Genomic DNA, 16,319 nt, shown 5'->3' on the forward strand with positions numbered 1-16,319 from the left:
AGAACATTGCTATCTACCTCTTCAGGCTGTTGTGAAGATAAAAATGAGTTAACACTTAGGGAGTGCTTACAGTATGTTCTACTGCATAGTAACAGCTCAATAAATGTTAGCTGAGAGAGAAAGGTGTTGAGGAAAGGGACACTGGAATAAGTATGAAGGCTAAACCAAGGCAATGTGGGCTCAGTGCTGTGTAACACACCTAACACTATTGGCTCAATGCTGGGAAGGCACACTTCCCAGTGTTTTAGAGAGGTTGCAAACTTATGGCTTGCTGTCTACACCACAACTCCAGATGTGGTTTGTTTGACTGGCATAGTATTTAAAAAATTAGTTGCCAACATTTAAAAGATGAGTATTTTCACATTAAAATTTGGATTTCTGGCTTGAAAAATGGGGAGGGCTGGTCACCTGGGAGCATGTGTCACAGGTCCCATGTAGCAACAATCATCTGGATCCAAGCAGCTGCTACTCCCTTTTAGACAGGGCTAGGCATGTCTAATTAGCCAGTCATTTATGTCACCTAACTGGCCCCTGCGGGCTTTTGCATTTGTAATTGTTTTTTAAAGTGTTTTCCCTCTGAGAGTTTCTCAACCTCATTGCTATTGATATTTTGAGCAGGATAAGTATTTGTCATGAGGGCTGTCTTGTGCATTACAGTATGTTTAACAGCATCCCTGGCATCTACGCACTAGATGCCAGTAGCACCCTCCCATTTGTGACAACCAAAAATGTCTCCAGACATTGATGAGTGTCCTCTGGGGGGCAAAATCATCCCAGGTGAAAACCACTGGTTTAAATCAAAAACGTCTGTACATATTTATAAGCTAGCCAATGAGGCTAAAACAAAGAAATAATCAAAACGGATTAGTTTCTTGGTGTAAAGAATGCCTGGCCTATCACAGGAACTCAATAAATATTTAATGAATGGATGAAAAACACAACCATTCCCAGGTTTCAGCCTCACTACTTACTTGCAGTGTGGCCTTGAACAGATGCTTGAATCTCTCTAAACTTAGCGTCCACAGGGAGAACATGAGAACAAAAGCCACCGCCCAATTAGGCTTGATATTTAAATTACATGATAGAACCTGCAAAAGGCCACCTCCAAAGCCTAATGATAGGAGCAGTTCAAAGAGAGGTGGAATTCGTTTTAAAAACAAAGATAATAAATTAACAGGTAAATGTTTCTAGCCAACCTGCCCTGCATAGCTAAATAAACACGAGCTCCAGGCCGGGCGCAGTGGCTCACACCTGTAATCCTCCCACTTTGGGAGGCTGAGGCACGCGGATCACCTGAGGTTGGGAGTTTGAGATCAGCCTGACCAACATGGAGAAACCCCTCTTTACTAAAAATATAAAATTAGCCGGGCGTGGTGGCGCATGCCTGTAATCCCAGCTACTAGGGAGACTGAGGCAGGAGAATCGTTTGAACCCAGGAGGCGGAGGTTGTGGTGAGCCACGATCGTGCCATTGCACTCCAGCCTGGGCAACAAGAGCAAAACTCCGTCTCAGAAAGTAAAAATAATGGCCGGGCGCGGTGGCTCAGGCCTGTAAACCCAGTACTTTGGGAGGCCGAGCGGGTGGATCACGAGGTCAGGAGATCGAGACCATCCTGGCTAACACGGTGAAACCCCATCTCTACTAAAAATACAAAAACATTAGCCAGGTGTGGTGGCGGGCGCCTGTAGTCCCAGCTACTCGGGAGGCTGAGGCAGGAGAATGGCGTGAACCTGAGAGGCGGAGCTTGCAGTGAGCGGAGATCGCGCCACTGCACTCCAGCCTGGGCGACACAGCGAGACTCCGTCTCATAAATAAATAAATAAAAAATAAATAAATACGAGCTCCAGTTTTTGATGCTTGTTTTTGAGTTGCAGTTTCCAAAGAGCGTTCCATCACTCACAGACCCAAAGGATGCTCAACAGGAAGTGTTTCATGGCCGAACAAGTTTGGGAAATGAGGACTGATGGATCCTTGCCCCGCTGAGAGATGTATGATGGTCCTTAGCATATTGGCAATGCTAAAATCAAAGAACTGCAAGAAAGAGATCTGTTCTTTAACTGGGAGTTTTGTCGACTTGAGTTTTTGACTTCCTTTCATGGGAGACCTGTTAATATTACCATCCTCTCAGCAAGTTGGGAAGTGCTGGGGTGGAGCAACCCATTTCTGGCAGGTTTTGTGGGCATATGCTCTCTTGAGGTGAAGAGCTCCCTGGCTTGAAATTTATGGCTGCAAAGGTAGGGAGTGCTACCTGGTGACATTTCTGTTCCTCTTCCTAATGGAGGGCTGGTCCCAACTGGCGGTTAATCTACTTATTTATAGCCTGGGTGGTGGGATGGGGAAGAATGTGCTCTGGGAGGTAACAAGGAGACTCCTAAGACATAACTAAACCTAAAGGTGGGTGAGAGGAAGAAAGAAAAAGCAGAAAGGGGATAGGAAAGGAGGGGAAAGGCATAAAATGCAAAGGAAGCAAATGAGGACTGAGAAGATTTAGCTGTCCTCTGACCATGACCTTCAGAAAAATCTCATTTCTACTAGCAAAAAAATTACAGTGGTTTAGGAAGGTAATATATGACAAGCGTTTCTTTTGTGCCTGGCACTTGGTAAGGATTTTATCTTTTATCCCATTTCAGTAAGATTACCAAGACACTTTTGAGATAATATTGTTATCCTCATTTTACAGATGAAGAAATGGAAGATTGGAGAGCTTAAGTCTGACCCAAGAGTCCATTTGTCCAACAAAAATGCATGCTCTCCCTTTATCAATGTGGCCTTGATCCTGCCTAAACAAAGACTGCATTTCCCAGACTCCCTTGCATCCAGGTATGGCTAGAGGTCTAGTTCCCACAAATGGAAGGGAAACAGAAGTGAAGTGTGTCAGTTTTGAAGTCCAGGGTTTTGAAAAGTCAGAGTGAGTTTTTCACTGCATCGTTCCCTCCACCAGCTGGGAGCAGAGGACTCTGAAGTCCTAGGGGTTAATTGGGCCACACATGGGAGAAACCTGGATCCTTGGCTCACCACATGGAAGAAAGCTAGCATCTGACCAGAAACTCCTTCCTTAGACTGTTGAGTGACTAAATTGTAAACTTCTGTTTTATGTTAAGTCAGTACCATTTTGGAGTTTGATACAGCAATTAGTAATTCTACCCAACACATTGTTTCTCCTGGTACTTTCCAAGGTTGTCACTGAGTCCCCAAACTCAATGGGAGACCCCTAGCCAGCAGAGTCATAGATTGGGAAGGTCCCTTGCAGGCCATCCCACCCCACCCCAGGGTTCACAGGCTCCTGAGAGGCATGCCATTTCACCTGGAGAACTCCATCCCCTGGGAAACTCAGACACCTCCTGATTGGCCACACTCAGTATCAAAAGGGCTCCTCCCTCCATCAGCTGGGATGCCTCCCTGCCATCTGAGAAAGCGGGCCTCATTCCATCAAGGCAAGCCCTTTTCCTGATTCTGACATAACTTCTGTGTGATATGGGTAAGTCTGTTACCCTCACCGAGCCTCTGATTTTTTGTCGTTGTCATTTTTTTCTCTAAGGACCCAGTCAATTCATTTATCAGTTCATCATTTGCACACTAGGAAGGTGATATAGTTTTGCTGTGTCCCACCAAAAATCTCATCTTGAATTATAATCCCCATAATCCCTACGTGTCAAGGGTGGGACCAGATGGAGGTAATTGGATCATGGGGGCAGTTTCCCCAATGCTGTTCTCATTAAAGTGACTCTCAGGAGATCTTACGGTTTTATAAGCAGCTGATGTTTCCCCTGCTTGCAATCACTCCATCCTGCTGCCCTGTGAAGAAGGTACCTGCTTCTCCTTTGCTTTCTGCCATGATTGTAAGTTTCCTGAGGCCTTCCCAGCCCTGCGGAACCATGAGTCAATTAAACCTCGTTCCTTTAGAAATTACCCCGTCTCAGGTATTTCTTCATAGCAGCAAGAGAATGGTCTAACACAGGAGAATTTAATGAACACCCACTGTGTGCTAGGCACTGATTTAGGTGATGAGATTACAGACCTGAGCAAAGCAAACTCTGTTCCTGTCCTTCCAGGGCACATGTTTCCCATAGTGAGCAGTTGCAGTGATGGGGATCATGGAAGAATAGGATTCCATGAGGGCTCAAGGAGGAGAGACACACAGAGACTTGGAGAACCAAGGATGCTCTCTGGAGAAAGGGATATTTTAGCTGAGATTTTAAAGACAAGCTAAGGTTATCCAGGTTAAGTAGGGGAAGGGTAGGTAATAGTATTCAAGAAAGAAGACACAGCTTGAGCAAAGGCCAAGAGGTGGGAGGGAATGCAGTTCCCCCAGGAGCTGTGAGTCTGGAGGTTCATGGGAACTAGAGGGTGAAGAGGGAGTGGTGGAAGATGAGGCTGGAGACTCAGACTGCAGTCAGTAGGGCCTCTGATAAGGCATCTAGACTTCCTCCTGTGGGTGAAAGATATTCAGCAGACATGGGGCAGGTTCAGGACGAACCTTTAAAGCAGACAGTGGATGCCAGGTTCAGTGGCTCACGCCTGTAATCCCAGCACTTTGGGAGGCTAAGGTAGGAGGATTGCTTGAAGACAGAAGTTTGAGACCCGCCTGGGCTACAAAGGGAGACACCGTCTCTACAAAAGAAAAAAAAAAATAGCTGGGTGCAGTGGTACGTGCCTGTAGTCCCAGCTACTCAGGAGGCTGAGGTGGGAGGATTGCTTGAGCTTGGGAGGTCAAGGCTTCAGTGAACCATAACTGTGACACTGCACACCAGCCTGGGAGACAGAGTGAGACAGTCTCAAAACAAACAGACAAACAAAAACACATGAGCAAACAAAAGACCCTGGGGAGACAATGCTGCCTCCACAATTCCTTAGTTCCTGGAGCCTCGTTTTGGCCATGGAACCTCAAGGTCTCCATGATCTTGGGGATATTTTGTTGTTGCACTGGCATGACTCAACCACTGTCCCCCAACCCATCCTGAGTTTCCTGCCACACTTGGAGCGGCCTAATGTGCCTGTAACTGAGACAACTCTAGCCAGATGCTTGCCCACCCCTGCACCACCAGGATGACTGGCTAGAAGTTCTACCTCACAGTCTTGTTCCAGGGCTGCCCTCTACAAACACGCCCCCACCACCCACCCACCAAAGGGCTCACCTCCTGACCTTTGTCTCAGTGTCCCTAACCAGAGCTGCCTGCACCAGCATTGACCTCCTCAACACTGATGATGCTCACACTGTGCCAGGCTCAGCACTCCATGATTTGCAGGCTTCATCTCATTTATTCTTCACACATGATTCCCATATTACAGATGAGGAAACCAAAGCTGGGAGAATTTAAGTCACTTGCTTTATTTGTTATCTATCGCCTAATCACACACCATACCTATACCAAAACTTAATGGCTTAAAACCATAGCCACTGTATTTGCTTATGATTCTGTGGGTCAGCAGTCTGGAGAGGGGTAGCAGGGAGGGGATTTCTTCTGCTGCCCTCACTCGGGGCCTGGCAGATAGGCTAGGGGCTGGATGATCCTAGATGGCTTCACCCACAAGCCAAGAGTTGATTCTGGCTGTTGGCTGGGTCTTTCTCTTCATGTGAATATTCATCTCTTGGGCGGCCAGCCTGGGCTCTTTCACTCTTTGGTTCCACATTTCATGAAGGTGAGGCCTGGACTTTGAAGTTACACTATATAACTTCCACCTCATTCCATTGGTCAAGGCAAGCCCAAGGATAGCCCACATTTACAGAGGTGGAGAAGTAGACTCCATCTCTCAATGAGAGGATTGGCAGAGTCATGTTGCAGAGGGGCATCTATATAGGATGGGAGACCTTGCTGCAGCCATTTTTGCAAAGTCTCCCCCACTGGGCTGAGATTGCACTGTGTATACAGGGTGCTTTACCTAATCTCTCCTATATAATAGCACCTTCAGGCCAGGCGTGGTGGCTTACACCTGTAATCCGAGCACTTTGGGAGGCTAAGGCAGAAGGATTGCTTGAGCTCAGGAGTTTAGGACCAACCTGGGCAACACAGTGAGACCCTGTCTCTATAAAACAATTTTTTTAAAAAAAATTAGCTGGGTGTTGTGGCATGTGCCTGTAGTCCCAGCTACTCGGGTGGCTGAGGTAGGAGAATTGCTTATGCCCAGGAGGTCAAGGCTGCAGTGAGCCATGACTGTGACACTGCACTCCAGCCTGGGTGACAGCAAGATTCTATGTAAAAAAAAAAAAACAAAAAAAACAAAAAAACAGCACCTTCAGTAGAATATCTTTCTCTCACTACAAACCCACCATAAGCATGGTGCACATGGACGAAAAAGAATTTACAGTCAAGAAAACCTGGCTCCAAGCTTTGCTTGTATTAGCTGCACATCCTGTGGCCAGTTATTGAACCTCTCTTCAGTATTCTCATGCATAACACAAGGCTGTGAGAATGCTACCAGCTGATTGTGAGGATTGCTCATCATGAAAGTCAAGGGCCCTGACACAGAGTACGCATTCCAGCAGTAGTAGGGATGAGGATGGTGGCCATTACTGGCATTGGGGAAGAGCCAGCCACATTTCCATCACCGACTTCAATGACTCATGAGCCTCCCTGACTCAGCAAATTGCAGGGTGCTCCCTTCAAGGCACTGGGAGGGGGCTCCTGAAGGTTCTCGATGAGGTTCAGGCTGGAGAAACAGGGGGTAGGGAGGCAGAGGATGGGCTTAGCCTCAGATCAGACAATCCAATCCCTCCCCCATCCATGGGAAACGCTGCAGCATGTTTTCCCATGTCTCAGGAGAGACCTATGACATGAGCAGGGTGGGGACTTACCTTCTCTTTCCAGAGTGAGATTGTGAGGCTAATAGGGAAATGATGTTTTCACTGAGAAGGTGAAAGCCAGTACTGCAGCCTGGGCTCCTGAATTTTAGGTGGACCCACCTTTGCACCCCACATCACTCCTGTGGGCGGCAAGCTGTGCTCCCTCGGGTAAGCCACTAAGCTTCCCCTGGGCCTCACTTTCACCATCTATAAAATGGAAAAATAAGACCCACGTACCTGCAACACAGGGTTACTAGCAACTGCTCTCATTTACCAAGCACATTGACTGGGCTTGTTGTTAAGTTTTTTCATTCACGTTATTTTGTTTGATCTCGTGGCATCTCAAAAGGAAGTGTTAGTCTCCTCATTCCACAGATGAGCAAATAGAAGCCCTGGAAGACTAAGTATCTTTCCCCAAACTACATAGCTAGTAAGAAGCAAAGTCAAGTCTCTCTGATTTTATAGGTCTTGGTTTCATCCACGAGGTGATGGTGCCTCGGGAGTAATGGGAACAGGAAAATGGAGGGTTAGAAATGCTGGAAACCTAACACTGAATTCCCAAAACCAAGGCAGTTGGCCTATTTTTCCGGTTGAGGCCACCTCAGAGTTCCTCCTCTACGTTCTCACTCTTGTGTCATTGGAGGGCCCTGGTGGGTGTCAGGTAAGGATGTTTCCTCCTATACGTGACCACGCCTGGGAGAATCCTGGACCCAGACTCCATGACTGGCCCAAAGGGACTTTCACTGTCGGGATGCTGGTTCCACTCTGGTCACCATTTTGCTGTGGAGCTTTGGGCAAATCCTTTCTCCTCCCTGGACCTCTTTCCTTGACATGTGCACGATGGTTTACATGGGGTCACATGAGTGAGTCTGATTAAACAACATCATGCCTCAAGAAGTTGATGTTCTATCGAGGTGGAGAATAGGACGTCAAATCCTGCCATATGGGAATAAAATGGATGCAAATGGAATCTGGCCTACACTGCTTTGACCCAGCAATACCAAATGATGTAGGGACAGCTTCTCTCTGGCATGTCCTTCTACACACGCTCACACACTCACCATATCTTTATCAGGTGCCCTATCCAGCACGGGGTGGGGGAACAGGAAAACTAAGAGCTTTGGAATCAGAAACACCTGCACAATCCTGGGCAAGTTTCTTGACCTTTCTGAGCTCTCATCTCCTCATCTGGAAAAGGGGCAAACCCTCTTCACAGTGCGAGGGTTTTGTGAGGATTACAGAGGAAGGGGTTTGTACAGTGACAGGCGCATGTAACCACTCAATAAATGGTAGCTATTATATTATTATCTTCATCCATAATCTCTCATTTTTGCTGGGACCCCTTCTGCCCTGGAGAGAAAAACCTGATAAATTATCTAGTGGAAGGTAATTCATTAGTACAATATGCTGTTCAGCTCATTGGCTCGTGAGCCTGTGTTTGCAAGAGAATAGAGGGAAAGGGGGCAGTTCTCACCACCCCCATCTTCCCATTCACCCTCCCAGTCTTTAATGGAGGGATTCTGGCATGGAGGTGGATTTCCCTTCCCAGGGCCTCTTTTGACTTTCTCGATTCAGGCCGTGCATGAGGGCTGTCTGGGTTTATTCTTTCATTCCACATTTCCCGAGGGCCTCTGTGTGCCCGGTCTCTTGCTGGGTGCAGAAACAAGTAAGACCTTCTCCCTCCTTGAGGAGCTCAATGTCTAGATCAAGGTCTATATGTGCTGCAATTCCAGGGGGAACCAGGAGTGAAGACTCAACTGTGAATTCCCAGGGCGGCCTCCATGTGCTGGCAGAAAAACCACACTCCAAGCACGTTTTCAACGAGCAGTTTAAACCACTTGAATTCAAGTCTCGAAAACCAAAAAACCAGTCCTAAGTGTTTTCACCTCTCCCACTGCTTCCTCCTAAATTTCATTAGGGCTGACAATTTGTATATCCACTTACAGTGTAATATGATTTAAATGGCTGACCGTAACTGTTAGAAATGGAGTTTTCCCTGGGCGCAGTGAGCAGAGAAGGCAGCTGGGGACGCTTCCCAGGGCAGTGAGGCCCTCTCCTCAATGGTGCGGTATTTTAAGGGCCTGAATGCAGCTTGTCACAAGTGGTGTCCACCCGAGGAGATGGGAGGGACAGCTTCCTGGCCCCCTTCCCTCTTCACCCTGAAATCACTTTTGTTCTTGGAGGCTGAGCTATCTTGGAGTTTTCGGCATGCAATAAAATATGCTCAACCACAAGGCCTGTGTCGAGCCAGGACGGCTGGAGGAGAAAGCCAAGCCCGCTGGCCGGACCGTCTTCATGGTTAGGCAGAATTGATAGTGTGTGTCCTGCTCCATGGCTTTCCTTTTTGTTTTGGCTTTGTAACTAAAACAGAGTTGATGCCTGAGAGCTGATGGGATGCTCGGTTTTATTTTGTCCCCTATCAAAGTATTGCACACATTGTGTATAGCGGTTATTGCATCATAGATTGGATTTGGGTTTGAATCCTCGTCCTCTCACTTGATGACCCTAGATATGTCATTTTCCCTCTCTGGGTACCCATTTCCTCATCTGTAAAATGGCTGGTGCTTCGTGCCTTGCTGAATTAATTGCAGTATCTAGAACTGCACTGTCCAGCACAGAAGCCATTAGCTGTGTATGGCTATTTAAATTTAAATTAAATAAATAAATAAAATTAATAATAAATTAAATATAATAAATAAAATAATAAATAAAAATGATAAATAAAATAAAATATTCAGTTCCTCAGTTGAACTAGCCAGATTTCAAGGGCTCAATAGCCACAAACCCAAAATGATAGTATGGCTATAGGATTTTTCATCATTGTGGAAAGTTCTACTGGACGGCACTGGTCTAGAACCACACCTACACTCACCAGATGCTCATTAAGAACCTAAAAGAGGAACTATGATTTTCACTGTCTGTCCCTAGTACAAGCACCTGCAGTCAACAGTGGATGGAATTGTCAGAAACACATTTTACAGACAGCAGTGTCCCCCAGTATTTAAAATTTGAAACTCTCACACCAGTTGTCTTGTTCTTGTGGACCCCTCTTCTTGCATATATAATGTCCAAACACGGGAAAATGCTCCCCAGCATGACAAATGAGCCATGAGAACAGCACAGATTGCAAAGGGAGGGCTGTGACACTGTGGGTGCTCGGGGTCCTAACGTTGTGGACCATATTAGCTAAGGTTCTTTTAACTGCAATTACAGAATCCATTCCAACTCAAGTAAACAAGACGCAAAGTCACTGGAAGAATGTTGAGATGTCTCCTGGAATCCAAGGAGAATCAGGGCAGCTCTGAGGGTGCCACTGGTCAGGAACTCAGAAATTCGCCTTTGCTGAGGTTTCCAAATTTGACAGAACTTCAGAATTGACGAGGATGTTGGTGAAGTACAGATTCTAGTCCCGTCCCTTGGATATTCAAATTCATTATGCTTGGAGTGGGTCCTGGGTATCTGTATTTTTCTAGGTTCCTCGGGTAGACCGAAGCAGCCATTCAAAATGCTGTGCTGTGGTCTGCGCTCCTCATGGTGGCTCCTTAGCTCTCAGATTGAGCACTGTGTTCCCGACTCAGAGGATCTCATTGGTCCAGCTGTCTGCCCATTGTCCAAACAGCACAATGCAGGGGTAGAGAAGGGAGGTGAGTCTAGTGGCTCAGTCTTGACTTTTGCGGGCTAGCTTCCTAAAATTACCATATGATCCAGCAACCCCACTACTGGATCTATATCCACAAGAATTGAAATCAGGACTTCTAAGAGATACATGAACTCTCAGTTTCATTACAGTATTACTCATAATAGCCAGGCATAGAGGCAACCTAAATGTCCATCCCTGGATGTATGGTTAAAGAAGTGGTATCTACATACAATGGCATATTATTCAGCCTTAAAAAAGAAGGAAATCCTGCCATATGAGACAACAGGGATGAACCTACAGGACGTTATGCTAAGCGAAGTAAAACAGTCACAAAAGGACAAAATACATGTGATATGGGATTCCATTTATATAAGGTATGTAAAATAGTAAAACTCATAGAAACAGAATGGTGGTTACCAGGGGCTAGTGAGAGAGGAAACCTGGGAGCTGTTAGAGGGTGTAAAGTTTCAGTCATGCAAAACGAGTACGTTCTAGAGATCAGCTGTACAACACTGTGCCCATAGTTAACAATACTGCATTGTACCCTGAAAAATTTGTTAAGGGGATAGATCTCATGTTAAGTGTTCTTATTACTAGAAAGACAGAGAGAGAGAGAGGAGAATTTTAATGAGGTGTTCAGGCGTGCAAACACGTCTCCTTTTGGAGGGTAATACCATTTTCAGTGATTTGGTTTGTGATGTCTGGGGGTGGTGAGGCAATTTGTTGTGCAATAATAGATAACTAGTAGCTAGAGTTTCTTTTGGGTGGAATCATTTGAAAGTATTTCTCTTACTATTTAGTGTGTTGTTGATTATGGAACATTTTAAAGAAAAACATAGTTAATCTCATGAACAGCAGAGATTGCAAAATGGGAGCTGCTTAATGCCTGACTTTGATGGTGTCCAAGGATCTTTATTCTTTTTTTGGATTCAGACTGAATGCCTATTTCATAATGGGAATGAATGGGTACAATTATTCATGTGTGTATGAAAAAAGCAGTGCACCAAAATGTTCCCAGTAATTATCCATAAGTTGCAGAATTAGTTTTTAATTTTATTAATCTTTTGTTCTAATTTTTCTGGGATGAACATGATTTCTTGTTGCAATAATTAAAGGTTTTTAAACATCAGAATGGATAAATAAAATAATGATTGACATGTTTATAATTACCCTCTTGAAAACTTTGAGAAAGGATCTTTGTTCATTAAGGGCTACTTTCATGCTTGAAGCTGGGAGAAGTTTTAGCTTCCACTATTTTAGGATTGCTCAGCAGTTTGGCAGTTTGGTATCATAGCACCTCACCTCTCAGGATGTAATAGGAGCAGTCTCAGGCTAGCTCCTGACAGTCAGACTGGGAACTATCAAGAAGTTTTTCCTGTGTAGCTAGGACAGTGCCCAGCACCTAGGCAGTGCGCTAAAGTGTTGATAGAGTGAAAGCATGAAGAAAGAATCTGAGAATCTGATTCATGACTTCTTGTAGTAAAGCTTGGGGATGAAGGACATAGAGCATTTGGGTTCCTTTAGATTTCTGACCTGGGGCTGGAAGAGCAAAAGACCACTGGTATTTGTTAAGCAATTGGAAACTTAAGTGATGGCACTTGAGAAACTGTGCAAAACAGTAGCCCAGACGTCAGACTACCTGGCCAGCAGCTGGGGGAAACGAAGCCGTGTTGAACTTGGGGAGGTCTTTCCACTTGAGGAAGGTGGTAAAGGATGATCACATGCTCTTAGCATGTTGACGCATCCTCCACCAACACGTGAGTTTGTTCCCTGGTTTGGACAAACCTACTTCCTGTCTGTGGATGTGTTTTCCCAGTCACTGGAAGATGCAAGTTAATTCATGGCAATTTACTCATTTGTTCATTTGATATCTTTCTGGGTGAATGGAAACTTTTATTATCATATAGCGTCCTTCTTTATACCTGATAATGTTTTACACCTCAAAATCTGGGTTTGGCATTAACATGGCCTCTGTAGTCTTATTTTGGTTTGTATTTGTTTCTTTCAACCCTTTTATTCAACTGCTCCTCTGTGTCTTTAGGTTTTGAGTTTTTCTTTTAAACATCCAGGAGTTTAGTCTGATAATCTTAGTCATTTAACTCAAGAGTTTGGTTCAGTATATTGATTATAATCACTGTCATATCTTGAGCTTTCTATTTATCTTACCTTTAATTTTTATTTTCCTTTTTTGACCTTTTGCATTGGTTTTTGTTTACTCCATTTCCCTCTTTTTTGGTTTTTTCTTACTCCATTTCCCTCTTTTTGTTTGAAAAGTTACATTTTCTTTTTTCTTTTCTATTTTTCTTTTTCTTTTTTTTTTTTTTTTTAAGATGGAGTCTTGCTCTGTCACTCAGGCTGGCATGCAGTGGCTTGAACTCAGCTCATTGTAACCTCCACCTCCCAGGTGCAAGCGATTCTCCCGCCTCAGCCTTCCAAGTAGCTGGGATTACAGGTGCTCACCAACACATGTGGCTAATTTTTGTATTTTTAGTAGAGACAGGGTTTCGCCATGTTGGCCAGGCTGGTTTTGAGCTCCTGGCCTCAAGTGATCAGCCTGCCTCAGACTCCTAAAGTGCTGGGATTACAGGCGTGAGCCACCATGCCTGGTCTATATTTTCTATATTTAGTTTTTATATGGCTACTTTAGACATGCATTTATACTTAATAAAGTCTAATCAGTATTTTGATCCTTTTTTTAAACAGTGTGAGATTCTTAGATCATTTTGTTACCCTCTTTCGAATACATATGCTCTGTTTTGACCCATGTGTTAGCTATTTAACCCCTAAAATAGCACTTGTAATTATTATTTTATATATTCAATATAAAATAATATAAAAGTTTTTCCAAGATATTTGCCAACATCTTGTCTCTTAGAACTTCCAGGATCTGGATTCATTTTCCTTAGTACCTGAAGTACAACCTTTAAGAGTTCCTTTAGTGAGTTGGTGAGAATTGCTTCAGTTTTTGTTTTATTGAAATCATCTTCATTTGATTGTCAGTCTTGAATGAAGGCTTTCCTGGGTATGAAATGGGTAACTATCCATCCATTGTTTTTACTCATAAAATATTGTGGTCGCCAAGTTCAATGTTAGACATAAAAGATCAATCATGAGATTAACCAGATAGTTGGAAAAACAGACAACCAAATCATCACACAAATAAATGTGAAAGTACATGAGATGGTTCAGCTGTGTCCCCACACAAATCTCATCTTGAATTGTAGTTCCAATAATTGCCACATGGGTGGGAGGGACCAGGTGGAGATAATTGATTCATGGGGGCGGTTACCCTCACGCTGTTCTCATAATAGTGAGTGAGTTCTCACGAGATCCGCTGGTTTTATAAGGTGCTTTTCCCCCTCTGCTTCGCTCTGCACTTTTCCTTGTTGCCACCATGTGAAGAATATGTGTTTGCTTCCCCTTCCACCATTATTGTAAATTTCCTGAGGCCTCTCCAACTATGCTGAACTGTGAGTTAATTAAGCCTCTTTCCTTTATAAATTACCCAGTCTCAGATATGTCTTTATTAGCAGTGTGAGAACAGACTAATACAGTACAATTGACAAATTACATGAAGGACTGACTCATGGTGCTCTGAGAGTTTGTAATAGGGAGCTCAATCCAATCTGGAGAAACAGGGAAATTTTTCCCAAAGAAGGAGAAGTTGAGCTAGGGATTAAACTAAGCCTTGATAAATATGTTAGAAGTTACCTTGGCAAAGACAGGCTGGGAGGAGTGAAGTTAGGAGAGAGTATTTCAGGCACACATGCAAAGGCCCTGTGGTGGATGACATATTTGAGAGCCTGAAAAATGGCTGATGTGACTAGGTGACCAAAAATGAGGGGAATGGTGGCCATTTGGGCTGGAAAGATCAGCTGAAAGTCACAAAAGCCTTATAAATTATATTGAAGATTTTAGGCTTTATATCAAAATTCTGTATATCTATTTGTAATTCAATGTAAAGCAGCTGAAGGAAGGAGGGAAGACAGAAAGGGAGGCAGGCTTTATTTCCAAGGAAGAGACAAGATCCAGCCTGAACTCCAAGTCACTTGCTATCAAAGTCTTTCTGCTAACATTTCACAGCTAGGAATGAATATGTTATAGGAGGATAAACTTGCTACAGCTCACTTTATTAGGAGATGAGAAAGATGGATAACCACTTTTTTTCTTGACCAGTTTTTCAGAAGAGTTGGTAAAAAGCATTAAAATCAGTGTCAGCAATCGCCTGTTCTATTCTTTACTTGGGTTCCTGCTCAGTCCCTTCCTAAATAATTACCAGCAAATCTCTTTTCCCAACACTAGAATCAATGCTTTTCATCTTCTGAACATAACTTTAAATTACATGGGTGCAGTACCAGATTGCAGTACCGAATTGTTTCAGATAATTAATTTCCATTTTCTATAAGCCAGTATTTTGTATGTTTCATTATATTGCAAATAATCATGTCCATGTTGTATAGCAAACAAAGAGTTCATACACTACTTACAACCCTAAACTATGGATTTTTTTTTTTTTTTTTTTTTTTTTTTTTTTGTGAATAGAATCACCCTGTAACACATATTTATCCTCTGATGGATTAAAAAATATATATATATATGTATATATTTAGAAAGTCAGTACATACAAATGTACAAAGTTGTGTGTAATTCATTGCTATTTTCAGCAGATAGTAATTTAGGTGACTTCTAGATGAGGTGTTCCTCCTGTTCTATTTGGAAATGTTCTGAAGAATCTGGTAAAATAAGAAGATTGTGTGGGACTATGCTATCCTGTACAAGAGAGCCAACTTCAGACTATGTCACCTTTATTTCTGCCCGTTAGTTGCACTACAGCCTGGAGTAATGGTGTTTCCTCTAGAGCCAACTTGGGTTCAATTCTTGGCTACACAACTACTACTGAGTAATCTGGGCCAATAACAAACCCTCTCTGTCTCAGTTTTCCCATCTATAGAATTAGAAATAACATTACTTTACGAGATTAAAGAACAAATATGGTATTGCATGTGAAGAGTAGGTTACTTTGAAGCACTCAGTAAATATTGGTATATGCCTCCTCTTTTGCTTATCTATTCTGTAAAGCTGGGCTGTTCAAACCTCTGATTTATTTATTTTGCCAGCCACAAGTTAGTGTCACAAACTGCAGTTAAATTTAATAACAATGTATTTTTAACAAACAAATGTCTAATTCCAGCTGGTTTCAAATTTAAAAAAACATTTCTCCTACTTGTTTTTCTTCTAAAGCCAGATGATCAAAACCCGAGTGCCGGTTATTCCTCACTAGTGTTCAAGGTAATTCAAGAGTATCATAAAATGTTATTGAAGGGCTAAAAAGAGATAATCACGCTAGTGAGTCTGTAGTGAGATGGGTATTCTTCTACATATGCTATTCAGTGTGGATAGTGAGTCAATTCCAGTAATCCTGCTTCTAGGAACCTGTCATAAGAAAATAATCAGGGATAGGTAGGTGAATAAAAATTTATGTAACAGCATGTTCATTATGTAACAGCATTTTTTATTGTAGTATGATGTTAGAGATGACCTAAATGTCCAAAATAGGGAAATGGTTAGATAAATTATGGTGCAACCAGATGATAAAATAGTATTCTGCCCTTAAAATATGGTTTACAAAAAATTTTTTAATGACAAGGGAAAATAGTTGTGATATAATATTGAAGGAGAAAGGCCACAGAAGACTATCTGTAGCATGAGCTCAGCTAAGGAAGAATCTAAAGAAGGTCTCTCTTCTCATATAGGCCTTAAAGAGATGGGGGAAAACACACAACATTTTAATGGCATATTGTCTCTGGATGGTAAGATTAACATGTATTTTTTTTTCTTCGTGTTTAAGACTATTTCTGTCTGCACTATTCCTTTTGTAATTGGGGGAAGGAATTGTGT

This window comes from Papio anubis, chromosome 2 (assembly GCF_008728515.1).
Source record: "Papio anubis isolate 15944 chromosome 2, Panubis1.0, whole genome shotgun sequence".
NCBI classification, from domain to species: domain Eukaryota; kingdom Metazoa; phylum Chordata; class Mammalia; order Primates; family Cercopithecidae; genus Papio; species Papio anubis.